The sequence below is a fragment of the Myodes glareolus genome, chromosome 3 (assembly GCF_982192425.1).
Source record: "Myodes glareolus chromosome 3, mMyoGla1.1, whole genome shotgun sequence".
NCBI lineage: Eukaryota > Metazoa > Chordata > Mammalia > Rodentia > Cricetidae > Myodes > Myodes glareolus.
The window spans coordinates 59,243,132-59,255,713 of record NC_142028.1 but is presented as its reverse complement, the minus strand read 5'-3'; the positions used below and the strand labels follow the sequence as shown (position 1 = coordinate 59,255,713).

Genomic DNA, 12,582 nt, shown 5'->3' with positions numbered 1-12,582 from the left:
CTCCTATGTAGGCAAAAGCCCAGAGACAGTGACTTTTAACATCTCATAATTTTTCTCCTGTATGAGCTGAGGCAAAAATAAGATGAGAATATGTATCCACGGTTATGTGAACATATTGCATACACCCAAAAGAAGGAACATGGGTAACATCCATTTGCCGTAAGTGATTAGGAGCAAGCCCACAAATATTAACTCCCAGATGGGGAACAGCTAAAAGTTCTGTACACAGAGAGCATTTTTTTACAATATCAATGACCTGCTCTAGAGAGATCTTAAAATGAAAATTTAAGCATTGAGAAGAAAACAATTATGAGCTTTTTCTGCAGCTTCATAAGATTCTTGACTAACTGCACAAATTTGGTGAGTAAGCTGATCCACCAATGCATTCCCCTCACTCAAGGGACCAGGCAGGTCAGTATGAGCCCGCAAATGCCCTATGTAAATGGGAACAGATTGGGCCCAAAGCAAAGTTTGAATAGCCAATAACTGCCTCTGGGCTCGAGATACAGAGGCAATATAAGCTGCAGTTTCCAAAGGTACAAGAATTTTTGCTTACATAGTGACTGTCAGTAAAAAGGTTAAATGGAATATAAGCGTAATTCTCTAGGGCCATTTGTACAGCGATCAATTCAGCCACCTGAGCAGATTTAGCATCAACAGGCTGAATATCAAAATCAGGAGGGAAGGCCACCACAGCTCTCCCAGTGGAAGACCCATCAGTAAACAACTCCGAGCCCCTGCCAGAGGTTGCAAAGAAATAACCTTAGGGAAGCATACCGGATGATTTTTGAAAAAGGTGACTAACTTATCAGAAGGATAATGATTATCAAACCTGCAGGGATTAGTGCATAAAAATGAGGCCCAGTCTTCAGCAAATTGTGCAGCCACGTTATTTCTGCCTGGGTATTTGGTGTAATAACCTTATCAGGTAACAGTCCAAAGGTTTGCAAACTAAGTTTATACCCTTTCTGAATAACACATAGCACAGTAGATGGATACGAGATCACAATTTTTGCAGGTGACACATGTTCATGTACCCAGAATGGGTCCTTGCTGCCAAAAAACTCCATTAGGACTATGCAGAGAGGGGAAAAAAAATTAAGGCTCCAGTAGGAATTTTCAAACTGGGCTAGACCCTATTGAGGTCTACCTTTACCTGCAGGAAAATTCCTTTTGAAAGGTCCCTGAGGCCCACATTGAAAAACAAGTCCTTGTCCTAACTCCACCTTGACTCCTCCTAAGGGCAGAAACAATTACTGCTCCATCACATGAGTGCCATCAATGTCCCTGCATAACCAGATATAGTCATTTAAACTCCTATTTCTATGGGGACGCATAGCCTCCTGACAGCATTTGTTAGCATTTTCATAGGCCAATTGCTTTATGACAGCCACAGCTGTGTCCACATTCCCAAAAATGTGACCTCCCAGCTGTAACATTCAACAAACTCAGAATAAGGTTATGAGGGTCCTTGAAGAACCTTAGAAAGCTGTTCTCATGTTCCTTTATTGTGTAAAGCTTTATAGCAACTGTCCTCAAGATGAACCCATGGGCCCTACAGTGTGGTATGATGGGGGGGCGTAAAGTGGGAGACCCTTGGAGGGTACCTTACTCTCCCGCTCCTGGCTCTGAGCAGTTTGCTCTCTATGGGTTTCTGTCATTGCCATCCAGTGTCCTCTCCCCAAAGGTCCAAAGCCACAAGTGTCTTGATCTTGGACAAGAACCTCCTTCTCACAAAAGCTGTGAGTTAAACCCTTTCTCTGTTTAAGTCATCAATCCCGTGCTGTGCATGGTGGCACACATCTTTAATCCCAGCACTTGGGAGGCAGAGGCAGGCGAATCTCTATGAGTTCGAGGCCAGCCGGGTCCACAGTGTGAGTTCCAGGATAGCCAAAGATACACAGGGAAACCCTGTCTCAAAAAACCAAAAATGCAAACAAACGATTAACTAAACAATCACAGGTATTTTATTCTAGTGATGGAAAAGTGACTAATGCAACCAGTCAGTAGGGGCTGGAGGGAGATGGTCCTTGCAGAATTACCATCACTTCTTCACCCTCTGGACCAGATTTTCTGGAAGGACACTCCGGTTTGGATTAGAAGCATGCAAGAGTTTTGCCTTGCCTTGGATTTGGGGATGACCTGCGATAGAATAGTTAGAGGTTAGTTATTTGGATCTTCGTAGGATATTTGCTTGGGTGTCTTGTAAGGGTTGATTTGGTAGTTGCTAATCAAACAACTGTCAATTATCAGCAACTGAGGTCTGTGTGATATTCAGCAACCAGAGGTACCCAATGTCTTGACCTCATTATGCTTTTTAGTGATCCCCAAAAGTTCAATGAAGCAAATATTATTGCTTGAACTTTGCAGATAAGGAAGCCAGGGGTTTGAAATAGGTCTTTTCCCCCGGGGTCTCACACTTGTCGTCTGCCCTAAGCAGAGCCTTGCCATGGTTGCTTCCTAAGTGCTTCTCTGAACTTATGTCAGTGGAGGCTGAGGATCTTTCTGATGCCCACAGTGTCGCATCCGCCTCGCCAGCAAGGAAGATGCAACACCTGACTCTTCTTTCTGCCGTTTATTCAGGAGCCTTCAACAATCTTCTGACCTCTCGCCCCGGGGAAAGCCAGCCCACAGCTTAAATAACCTCTGGGTAGCCAACCCCAGCAAGCCACGTGGGAAATGCAGATAGGTCCAGAAACGTGGAAGCAAGCCAGATCCTTAGTGTTAGCCATATATGGAGTTGTTTACGACTGAGAACACTCACCATCGGGGAGGTGGAAGGCAGAAACCAGCGCCATCTTTAAGGCACAGCATTACACAGCTCTCTACACCACAGTACTAATCATACTGATCACGACTAAAAACCCAGATGCAGAGGGTCAGTCCACAGGTCCTTTCTTCCAAAATCATCTACAAAACAATTACATTTCATCACATAAATCTATTAACATAATCTAATATATTCTCAAAACAAATATAATTCTATTTTCTACTAACATATTTAAGATTTACTTCATGCGGTGGTGCATACCTTTAATCCAAGCACTCGGGAGACAGAGGCCAGCCTGATCTACAGAGTGAATTCCAAGGCAGCCAGGCTACACACACTGTGCCTTAAAAAATAAGCAAACAAGCAAAAACAAAAACAAACAAAAGATCAGCACTAATATTTATCTCCACTGCATCTAGAAATCTGGATATTTAAAAACTAAAGTAAATGTGCTTTATAAAATGCCCTTTAAAGTTAAAGGCAGTGGTGGCACATGTCTTTAATCCCAGCACTTGGGAGGCAGACACAGGCCTTTCTGTGAATTTGAGGCCAAACTTGTATACAGAGTGAATTCCAGGACAGCCAGAGCTGTTACACAGAGAAACCCTGTCTCATAAAGCAAAAATAAAAGCAATTAAACTAGAGTTCTCTCTTTACTTTTCTTAAAGACAGAATCCTACCATGTTGCCCAGGCTGCTCTTGAATACCAAGGTTCAAGTGATTTTCCTGCCGTAGTTGTGACTACAGGCATGCAATACCATGCCTGGCTTTAAAGAAGTTTGTTGTTTGTTTTGTTTAGTTTTAAACATACATCCCTGGTGTTATTCAGTATTTGACATGCTAGGATGACCACTCAAACAGAGGTCTTTAAGGGGGCTGGGGAGATGACTCGATGATTAAGAACATTTGTGTCTCTGGTAAAAGACAGGTTTAGTTCCAAGCACCCACATCAGGTAGCTCACAACTGCCTTTAACTCTAGATATGGGGATCTGATGCACTCTTCTGGACTGTTTGGGCACCTTCATGCATGTGCACATATTAATACACACACATGCACACATATGTTGGGGCCTGCAGACCACCAGATTCTGAATTTCTTGTAAATAACTTGAGACCCTGACGACAGGGACACGGCCAAAGCCCTATGTAAGCTGCTTCTGAGCATAATAAAGTGGGCATTCTTGGCATTCTTGTCTCGAGGACGTTAAATTTTCAGCCTAGTTCCCATAGTGAGTAGAGCAAGGAACAGAACCAGTGTTGTTTTACACACATACACATAAAAATATTCTTTTTAAATAAAGGGATTTCAGGATTTAGCACATTTTTCTCCCGGATTTAAAAGGAAAATTTCTCAGATGAATTCAGAAGCACCAGTAACCTAATAAATCTACTTCTTGATGTTCTCAGACCCTTAGAAATTTGTGTCATGTGTGAAAGACTGTGTGAGGGCTGTGACTCACCACACAGTCCCAAGCACAACAGTATACTTGTTCACAGAACACCTCAGTGGCCTGGGGACTCACAAAAACCAGAGCAGCATGCCTGGGAGGAGACACCACAGATCTACAACTGACCAAGTTTGCCTGAGAGGACCAATCAAAGCAGGAAGCTGCTGGGGAATAGCCTGGGGATTCATATGGAAGTCTCTGACCTGTGTCAGTCTTCCTACAAGCACGCTTGGCCTAGGAGGGCCTGGCTATCTTCTAGTGGCACACACGGGGCCAACTTTTGAGGCTCCCTCTCTGGTAGGTCGATACAGAGTGCAGCCCACACATCTGACTTCTTCAAGTGCCTCGGAAGTTCTGCCCATCAGGAGGATGGAAAGAAAACAGAAGAGGAAGAAGGGCAGTATCTAAGCTGCCTGGGAGCACTGAGTGAAATCTTAGCTGTCTTTGGCAGGGCTGTCGGTGGGAGCAGCACCTTTGCCAGCAGTGTCTAGTCAGAGCCACAGAAGAAAGGTGAGACCCAAGGGCACTGGAAAATGATGCTGCAGTGCAGAAGAGCTGTCAGTTGTATCAAGCAAGGCAGTAAGGCACTTTTCAGGATCCATCATGCAGCAGAGTGGGTAGCTCAGTTAGTAGACTGTTGCCTAGTGTATGTGAAGCACTGGATTTGATCCCCAGTACAGTAAAACTGGATGCAGTGGCACTTGCTTATAATCCCAGCACTTGAGAGGTAGAGGCAGGAGGATCAGTGACGTCCTTGGCTACAGAGCAAGTCTGAGACTAGCGTAGGCTACATGAAACCCTGTCTCAAAAACAAAAAAGACTCCTGTAACTGCAGCTGACACAGGAGAACCAAGGTGTTACCAAGTCAGCTGTCTCCTGGAGACACTCCCTGTGGCCCCCTGGCCACTGACATGATATCCTGGTAATCACAGGGAGTTCCCTATACAGACTTTGGTGCCATCAGACTGGAAAAGGTGTCGTGTCTCTAGAGCAGAATGCGGCAGATTCACCCTGTTCTGATCTCCACGCACAGGCACTGTTAGAATTGATGAACATGACCAGTGGGGAAAGCAGACATGGCCCCTCCACAGGAGCAGGCGAGAGGCTGCTATGGAATAAAACCCATAGGAAGAAGTCAACAAGGATACTGCAGCCAGGTGCCATGTTTTTCACCTGACACACATACATGACACATATATATGCACACACAGATACATATATGTTTGCATGTGTTCATTCTTTCTCTGAAGAAAAAAGAATATGACAGTGCCTTCACTGTCCCTCAGGACTAATCTATTATTTTTTTATTTTAATTGTATTACAATGTACGTGTATTTGTGGGTGTGCGTGTGTGTGTGTGTGTGTGTGTGTGTGTGTTGTTAGGGGCCTTGTGCATATTAGGCAAGTGTTCCATCAGTGCCTCTCTCCAGTAACCCAGCCTCCCCCCCCCCAAAGCTTTTAAGGCAGGATCTTGCTTAGCTGTCCAGTTTGACCTTGAACTTGTGAACCTCCTGCCTCAATCTCCTAGGTAGCTTGAATTACAGATCTGTACCAATAGCCTTAGTTATGATATACTATAATTATTGATATAAAATGTATTGATACTTATGGACTGTGGTCATTACAATTTTGGGCTGGATATGTCACTCATCGGTAGATGCTCAATACCAGCAACCCCTGAACATTTACAATCTTATCTTTTGAATGGCTTCATATAACACAATTTGGGGGAAATTTTTCATTATATAGTTAAGCTACACGATGGTTCTTTAGATCAGGAACTGGTGCAGGAGAATTGTCTGTATTCTGTCAATCATGTATTTTAATAAAACGCTGATTGGCCAGGCAGGAAGTATAGGCGGGTCAAACAGACAGGAAGTAGAGGCAGAGCAATGAGAATAGGAGAAGGCTAGGGAGGAGGAAGTTCCCTCCACCACTCCTGCGCAGACCACCGAAGAGGCAACATGTAACTTGCCCAGCTGAGAAAGGTATTGAGCCATGTGGCTAATGTAGATAAGGATAATGGGGTAACATAAGTTATAAGAGCTAATAAGTAGCCTGACCTAATGAGCCAATCAGTTTATAATCTTATGGAGTCTTGTGTGTGATTTTCTTTGGGATTTGCTGGTTGTGGGGTACTAGGCGGGACAGATACCCCAACAAGCCAGTCCATCATGTTACAAGGAACCATTCTGCAATAATTCAGGGAAATTCCTAACCTTTATGCATAATAAAAATTATCCAGGAGACTGGCAAATCTTAAAATATTGTTTTGAACTGGGCATGGTAGTGCTTGTGTGTAGTCCTGGCACTTGGGAAGCCAAGGGAGAAGCATCACCAGGTCCTATCTCTAACAAAATGAAAACCAAGTCAAACAAAAGTGTATTTTCATCACCAGGGGAGGCATTGAGACGGTTAAGTAGCACTCCCTCCCAATTGAATTTAGAGGGAAAAATGCAGGAAGAGTTGGCTACAGACTGGGTGGTAGTGGTGCACGCCTTTAATCCCAGCACTCGGGAGACAGAAGCAGGCGGATCTCTGTGTGTTTGAAGCCAGCCTGGTCTACTGGTCTACAAGAGCTAGTTCCAGGACAAGCTCCAAAGCTACACAGAGAAACCCTGTCTCAAAAAACAAAAACAAAAACAAAGAGTTGGCTATAATTTTCTAGGTCTATCCATCAACAGCTGTGTCTGTAAACCTGTCCTGGAGTAAAGTGAGAGCAGTGAGCTGTAAGAAGTGTGCAGGGGACTGGTTAATCTGGGCCCTCATGCCCATTATGCACACTGAAGTACACTATGATCCACAGATGTGCATTGAGCGATCCTAAACAAATGACTTTCTACATTGCTATGTGGTAATTGGCCATGCCCTAGGGCATGGAACCTCATTATTCCAACATATATAATTATGCAAGTTTTCATGGGTATAAAATTAGACAGCTTTTAGAAATAAAATCAGTAACTACTTGGTGTGACCCTGAATTTTACTTTGCAGGGCCTGGTGAAAAATGACGCTTGGTTTTCACTGAAATAATTTTATTAATTTCCTTTAAATATCGTCCTGTCACCTGTTTAACAAAGATGTCCCTTTTTTTAAATTACAGAGCTATTGCTGTACCACCCTGCAGCCTGTCCCTCCCAGAGACACAGACTCTGTACGTCCTAATGAGGGACAGGAAGAATTGATCTTTTTGTTTGTATTTTGGTTTCTCAAGACAGGATTTCTCTGCATAGCCCTAGCTGTCCTGGAACTCACTCTGTAGACCAGGCATGCCTTGAATTCACAGAGATCCTCCTGCCTCTGCCTCATGAGTGCACCACCACTACCTGACAAGAATTGATCTTTTAAAAAATAGTTTTTCATCTGCTGTACTGGTGCATATCTGTAATCCAAGCCCTTGGGAGCTGAGGTAGGATGGTCATGAATTGAACATCAGCCTGGGCTCCACAATCAGACTCTGTCTCAAAAAAATTCTGTTTAAAGGAGTGGCTGAGCCATTGGGGTTGTGCCAAGTATGAACAAGGTCCTGGGTTCAATTCCCAGTACATGCACATGTACATTGGTCTGTCCTGTCCCTTTAAGAGACAAGTCCCACCCACTCCCTTCCCCATCTGCTGAGACAAGCAGATCTTCTGCTTCCAATCTGAGCCTTCCTTTCTCTCTCTGTCTCTGTCTCTGTCTCTGTCTCTCTCTCTCTCTCTCTCTCAGAGGTAGCTGCTGCCATGGCTCCTCTCCTTCCCTGCCCCTGCCCCCCTTTCTCTCTCTCTCTCTGTTTCTCCCTATTTTTCTTTGTCAGTTTCTCTCTCTCTCTCTCTCTCTCTGTTTCTCTTTTTCTCTCCCTGCCTCTCTCTGTTCTTCCCCTCCTCCCCTTTCTTTTCCCTTAACCTCACTCTGCATGTCATGCCTATCCATCTGTCTTTGACCAGCAGGGCTGAAGCTCCTCATGGGACTGGCTGCCCTGCCGAGGTTTCTCACCCACCACGCAGCTCCCTGCCTGGGACTTGCTGTTCTTGGTCTCTCATCCACCATGAGGCTTCTGGCCTAAGACCCGCTGACCCTTGTGGCTCACGGGCCACTTGGGGGCTCCCTTCCTGGGACTGGCTGCTTTCGTGGCCCAACGTGGTCTCGGGACCTGCTGCCCACTGCCTGCCACTGCTCTGAGACCTGCAGCATTTCTGCTGCGGCAGCCACTCAGCGACCTGCAGCATTTTCCTTAAACCATAACATTGGTGCCATGACTTGAGAGGCTCTCCCGCCCTTCTCCCAGGGTTGGGATCTAGAACCGGGTATTTTTTTCCACAACAACCATGTGTTCCATCTGCCTGAACACTGACCTCTATGCACATCAGCAGCTTTTGTGGTGAGTTTTCCCCTTCCAGCCCCCAACCACAGCCTTCATGGCGACGATTGAACCCTTTGCTAACATTCACCTCTGGTTGCTTTCTATAGCTAAAAACAGACAACCAGGGGTCAGTCCTCCCATGCTAGCACTACACACACTGTGTGGTGTATTCGACTGGGGGCTCAGGGTCGCCCGGATTTTTCTTTCTCTTTTTTTCCCTTTCTTTTGGACCACTTGTTAGTGGTCCCCACCATGAGAGACCACTCAGAGGGGCCTCAAGCCTCTCTGGCTTCTGAATCACCCAGACCACAGCCAGATAATCTGAAACACCCTGCCTATAGAGAGAGGATGCTCTTCTACACACCCTGCGGTGTTTGCCACTGTTCATGTTTTCACGTTTTCAGCTATGGTATAAACCCTCACTCCACTGGTGTCCCGCCGGCTCTGCTTTATCTCAAACTGTCCCTGCCACCACTACTGCTGCCAACAAGATTGGTTGAATCCATGAGGTGGCTGTTTTCAGTTCCAACCTTTGCTCCCCCCCCACAGCTTGTAGTGCGGCAGCTTGGCAACAGGGCGGATCATGCCTCTTAAGTCTCTCTTCCATATAACATATGATTGCTGACATTTTGACTGAGGTCAGGTGACCTTACCACCATCTTAACTGAGGTCAGTTGACTTTGCCACCATCTTGATTGAGAACCAGGTCAGGTGACTAAGTTCCAACATCTTTACTGAGGTATTCCCTGCCTGGCTCCCTGGTGTTAACTCTGCTACACAAGTGACCTTATTGCCATCTTGACTGAGGTCTGGTGACTTCACCACCATCTTAACTGAGAGGTCAGGTGACCAAGTCCTACCATTTTTAATGAGGTATTACCTGCCTGATTCCCCAGTGTTGACTCTGTTGCATGTGTGTTTTGTGCAGTGGCATGCCTTTGGTAGGGTCCACCAAAGCATCTACTTCACTCAATTCCTGTTCACTGTGTGTGTATGTTTGTACATATGTGTAACTTAAATACGCCTATGTTTACTGTTAAATGTTATAATTGTCCATTGTAATACTTTCAGACTACAAAAGTAATGTCTCATGTTTTAGATCAGTATGTACTTTTAAGTCTCTTATAAAAAATACTATATATGTAATCCAACCCTGATTTAAAATATATTAAGCTGCTCTCTATTATTTGCCAGTTCTGCCACTAACCTTCTATTGCAAGCAGTTTTTTCTTCTTTTCTGTCTTTTTATGAGCATAACTCTTACCTGCTAAGTTGAGAGCCAGTAGAGTCAAGCTCAAACCCAGATCTCCAGGCAAATTCCATACTATAGTTATACCTAATAAACAGCCCTCAACTGTTTGAGGAATCTTGGGAATATGGCATTTAAATATTTAATTATTAAAAGACTTTTCATAACAAAAAGAGACAGGTTGGCTCCTAGCAGCAGCACTCTATTTCATCCAAAGAAGATAGAAGACAAATGGACACAAAACAACATCCATCCACACTTTGTTTCAACTGCCAAGCACTGACCACTGGGAAAAACTTCCTTTCATCTAAACTGAAGATCTCCAGACAGTAGACAGAATCACTGGAATCAACAGCCTAGCTTCTCAGGTCAAAGTAGATTTCTTCCTACAGATTTCTTAGTGCACAGGATTTTCTGGAGCCTAACAGGCCCTGCGCTAAATAGCAAAAGGCAAATACAACCCTCAGTGATCATGGAGGACCCCGAGGAGTAGCTCTAGGTGCCAACCAAGTAAGTTCTCTTTTGTTTTTTAATCAATAACTCAAGTAAAATTTTATCCTTCTCAAAGATTGTTCAGTTTGATGGCTGAGAGGTTTTGTCATTTAAAAAGGATACCCTCATCAAACAAATTTCTTTCTTTCTTTTTCTTTTCTTTTTTCTTTTTTGGTTTTTCAAGACACGGTTTCTCTATAGCATTGGAGCCTGTCCTGGAACCAGCTCTTGTAGACCAGGCTGACCTCAAACTCACAGAGATCCACCTGTCTCTGCCTCCCAAATGCTGGGATTAAAGGCTTGTGCCACCACCGCCCGGGGCTCTCATCAAATAAATTTCATAAGCTACAAGTTAACAAAATTCTCTCTCACGTTGCCTTTTAAGTCTTAAAGATACTTTTCATTATACAAAATATCTGTCATGGTCATTCTGACATAAATGTATACAATGTATATGTCTAAAACTTCTGTTTTCAGAAACCCAAAGAATTCTTGTAAGTTCCAGGGAACTGAATTGAAGGATCCACCTTAAACAGGTCAGATACACCCCTCTCAATTCCCTGGTCCTAAATATTTTTTTCCTAAACTTAACTTTGTCTTCTGTTCTGCCAATACCTTAAACAGGTGTGAGAGACACCAGACATTCCCATACCACAAACACTGAACAGGAACAAAGAGACCAGCTACACCAGGATGTGACCAGCACCCAGCTTTCTCAGGTTTCCCCCCCAAGACAACACCCACAAATAAGCAGGAAGCAGTCTTGAGAATCTGCTGCCCCAATTCCTTTAACCTGTTGTGCCTAACTTCCTGCCTTTTGGGGGGGGGGGGTTTCAAGACAGGGTTTCTCTGTAGCTTTGGAGCCTGTCCTGGAACTAGCTCTTGTAGACCAGGCTGGCCTTGAACTCACAGAGATCCACCTGCCTCTGCCTCCCAAGTGCTGGGATTAAAGGTGTGTGCCACCACTGACTGGCTTTACCTTCTGCCTTTTTATTATAATGAAGAGATGGGAATATAATGGTCTGTCCTGTCCCTTTAAGAGACAAGTCCTGCCCACTCCCCCCATCTGCTGAGGCAAGCAGATCTTTTCCAGTCTGAGCCTTCCTTTTGGTCTCTCAAAGAGGTAGCCGCTGTCATGGCTCCTCTCCTCCACCCCCACCTCTCTCTCTCTTTCTCTGCTCTTCCCCCTTCTCCCCTTTCCTTTCCCTTCCACAACCCACTAAATAAATATCCAACCTTACTCTGCATGCCTATCCATCTGTCTTTCACCAGCAGGGGCTGTAGCTCCTCATGGGACTGGCTGCCCCACGGAGGTCTCTCACCTGCCATGAGGCTCCCTGCCTAAGACCCGTTGGCCCCTGTAGCCTACAGACCACTCGGTCGAGGGCTCCCTGCCTGGGATTTGCTGCTCCTCTTGGCCCACTGCCCGCTGCTGCCACTCAGGGACCTGCGGCATTTTTTTTTATCATAACAACATGTACGCATACTTTAATCTAGCACAGCAAATATTCAGCGTTCCTTGTCTGTCAGTGATGGTGACTGAGTCAGGATTTAAGTCAGGAGCTCTGAGTTGAGATGTATCTTTTGAGTGCCTTAGTTTACCATGTACAAAGGTGTTTCCAACTGTTTCTCTCCACGGGCATCCTCTGTAGGTGGTGAAGCACAAGTGACCTCAGCAAACAGACTTGAAGCTGACTTTGGTGTTACCACCAGTGCTGGTGGCTCTAGAAAAAGACAGCCACATGAGTCTCCCCAGTCAGGGTATCTTCCTCAGTTAATGGTCATTAATTTTCAGTTATTCTGGAAATTGCCTGTAAATGGAAATTTCTGTTCTGTCCGGTCTCACAGCTGTTCAGTGTGGAGGCCCCAAAAAGGCCTATTTCCACATTGACCAAAGGTCAGAGAGTTGGGGCTTGTTTCTAGTTCCTTCAAGGTTATTGTGCTTCTACCTCACACAAAGGTCCCACCTAGCTGTTGATCAGAGAGTTCTGCTCTCTCAAAGTTATTGTCAACAGGTGTGGCTAATAGCCAGACCTCCTGGAATAAAGAAGTAGATCTGTTCCTTCCTCAAACAAAAGTCTAAGAATCCAACTAAGTTCCAGTTCCCTTTATGGAGATAACTTGGGATTCCACCCAGGGAGTGGTTTGTCTACAGAGTATTTTAGTTTAGGGTGTGAACGTGACTTGGTGACTTGTTTTGTTCTAGCAACAGAATGTTTAATTATGAATGTAGCTTGTGACTTTCAATTGGTGTGTTCATTTCCTTGTATCATGTTAATC

At 44.8% G+C, this 12,582-nt stretch overlaps 1 long non-coding RNA gene across 1 annotated transcript; it reads right to left on the bottom strand.

Moving 5' to 3' along the window:
- Nucleotides 1–1,944: 1,944 nt before the first annotated feature.
- LOC146895209 (uncharacterized) lies at nt 1,945–5,454 on the bottom strand. Its single transcript, XR_015000951.2, has 3 exons — nt 3,032–5,454; nt 2,765–2,910; nt 1,945–2,142 (listed from the first exon to the last, which is right to left on the bottom strand). It is a non-coding gene; the product is annotated as an uncharacterized LOC146895209 (long non-coding RNA).
- Between the last annotated feature and the right edge of the window lie 7,128 nt (nt 5,455–12,582).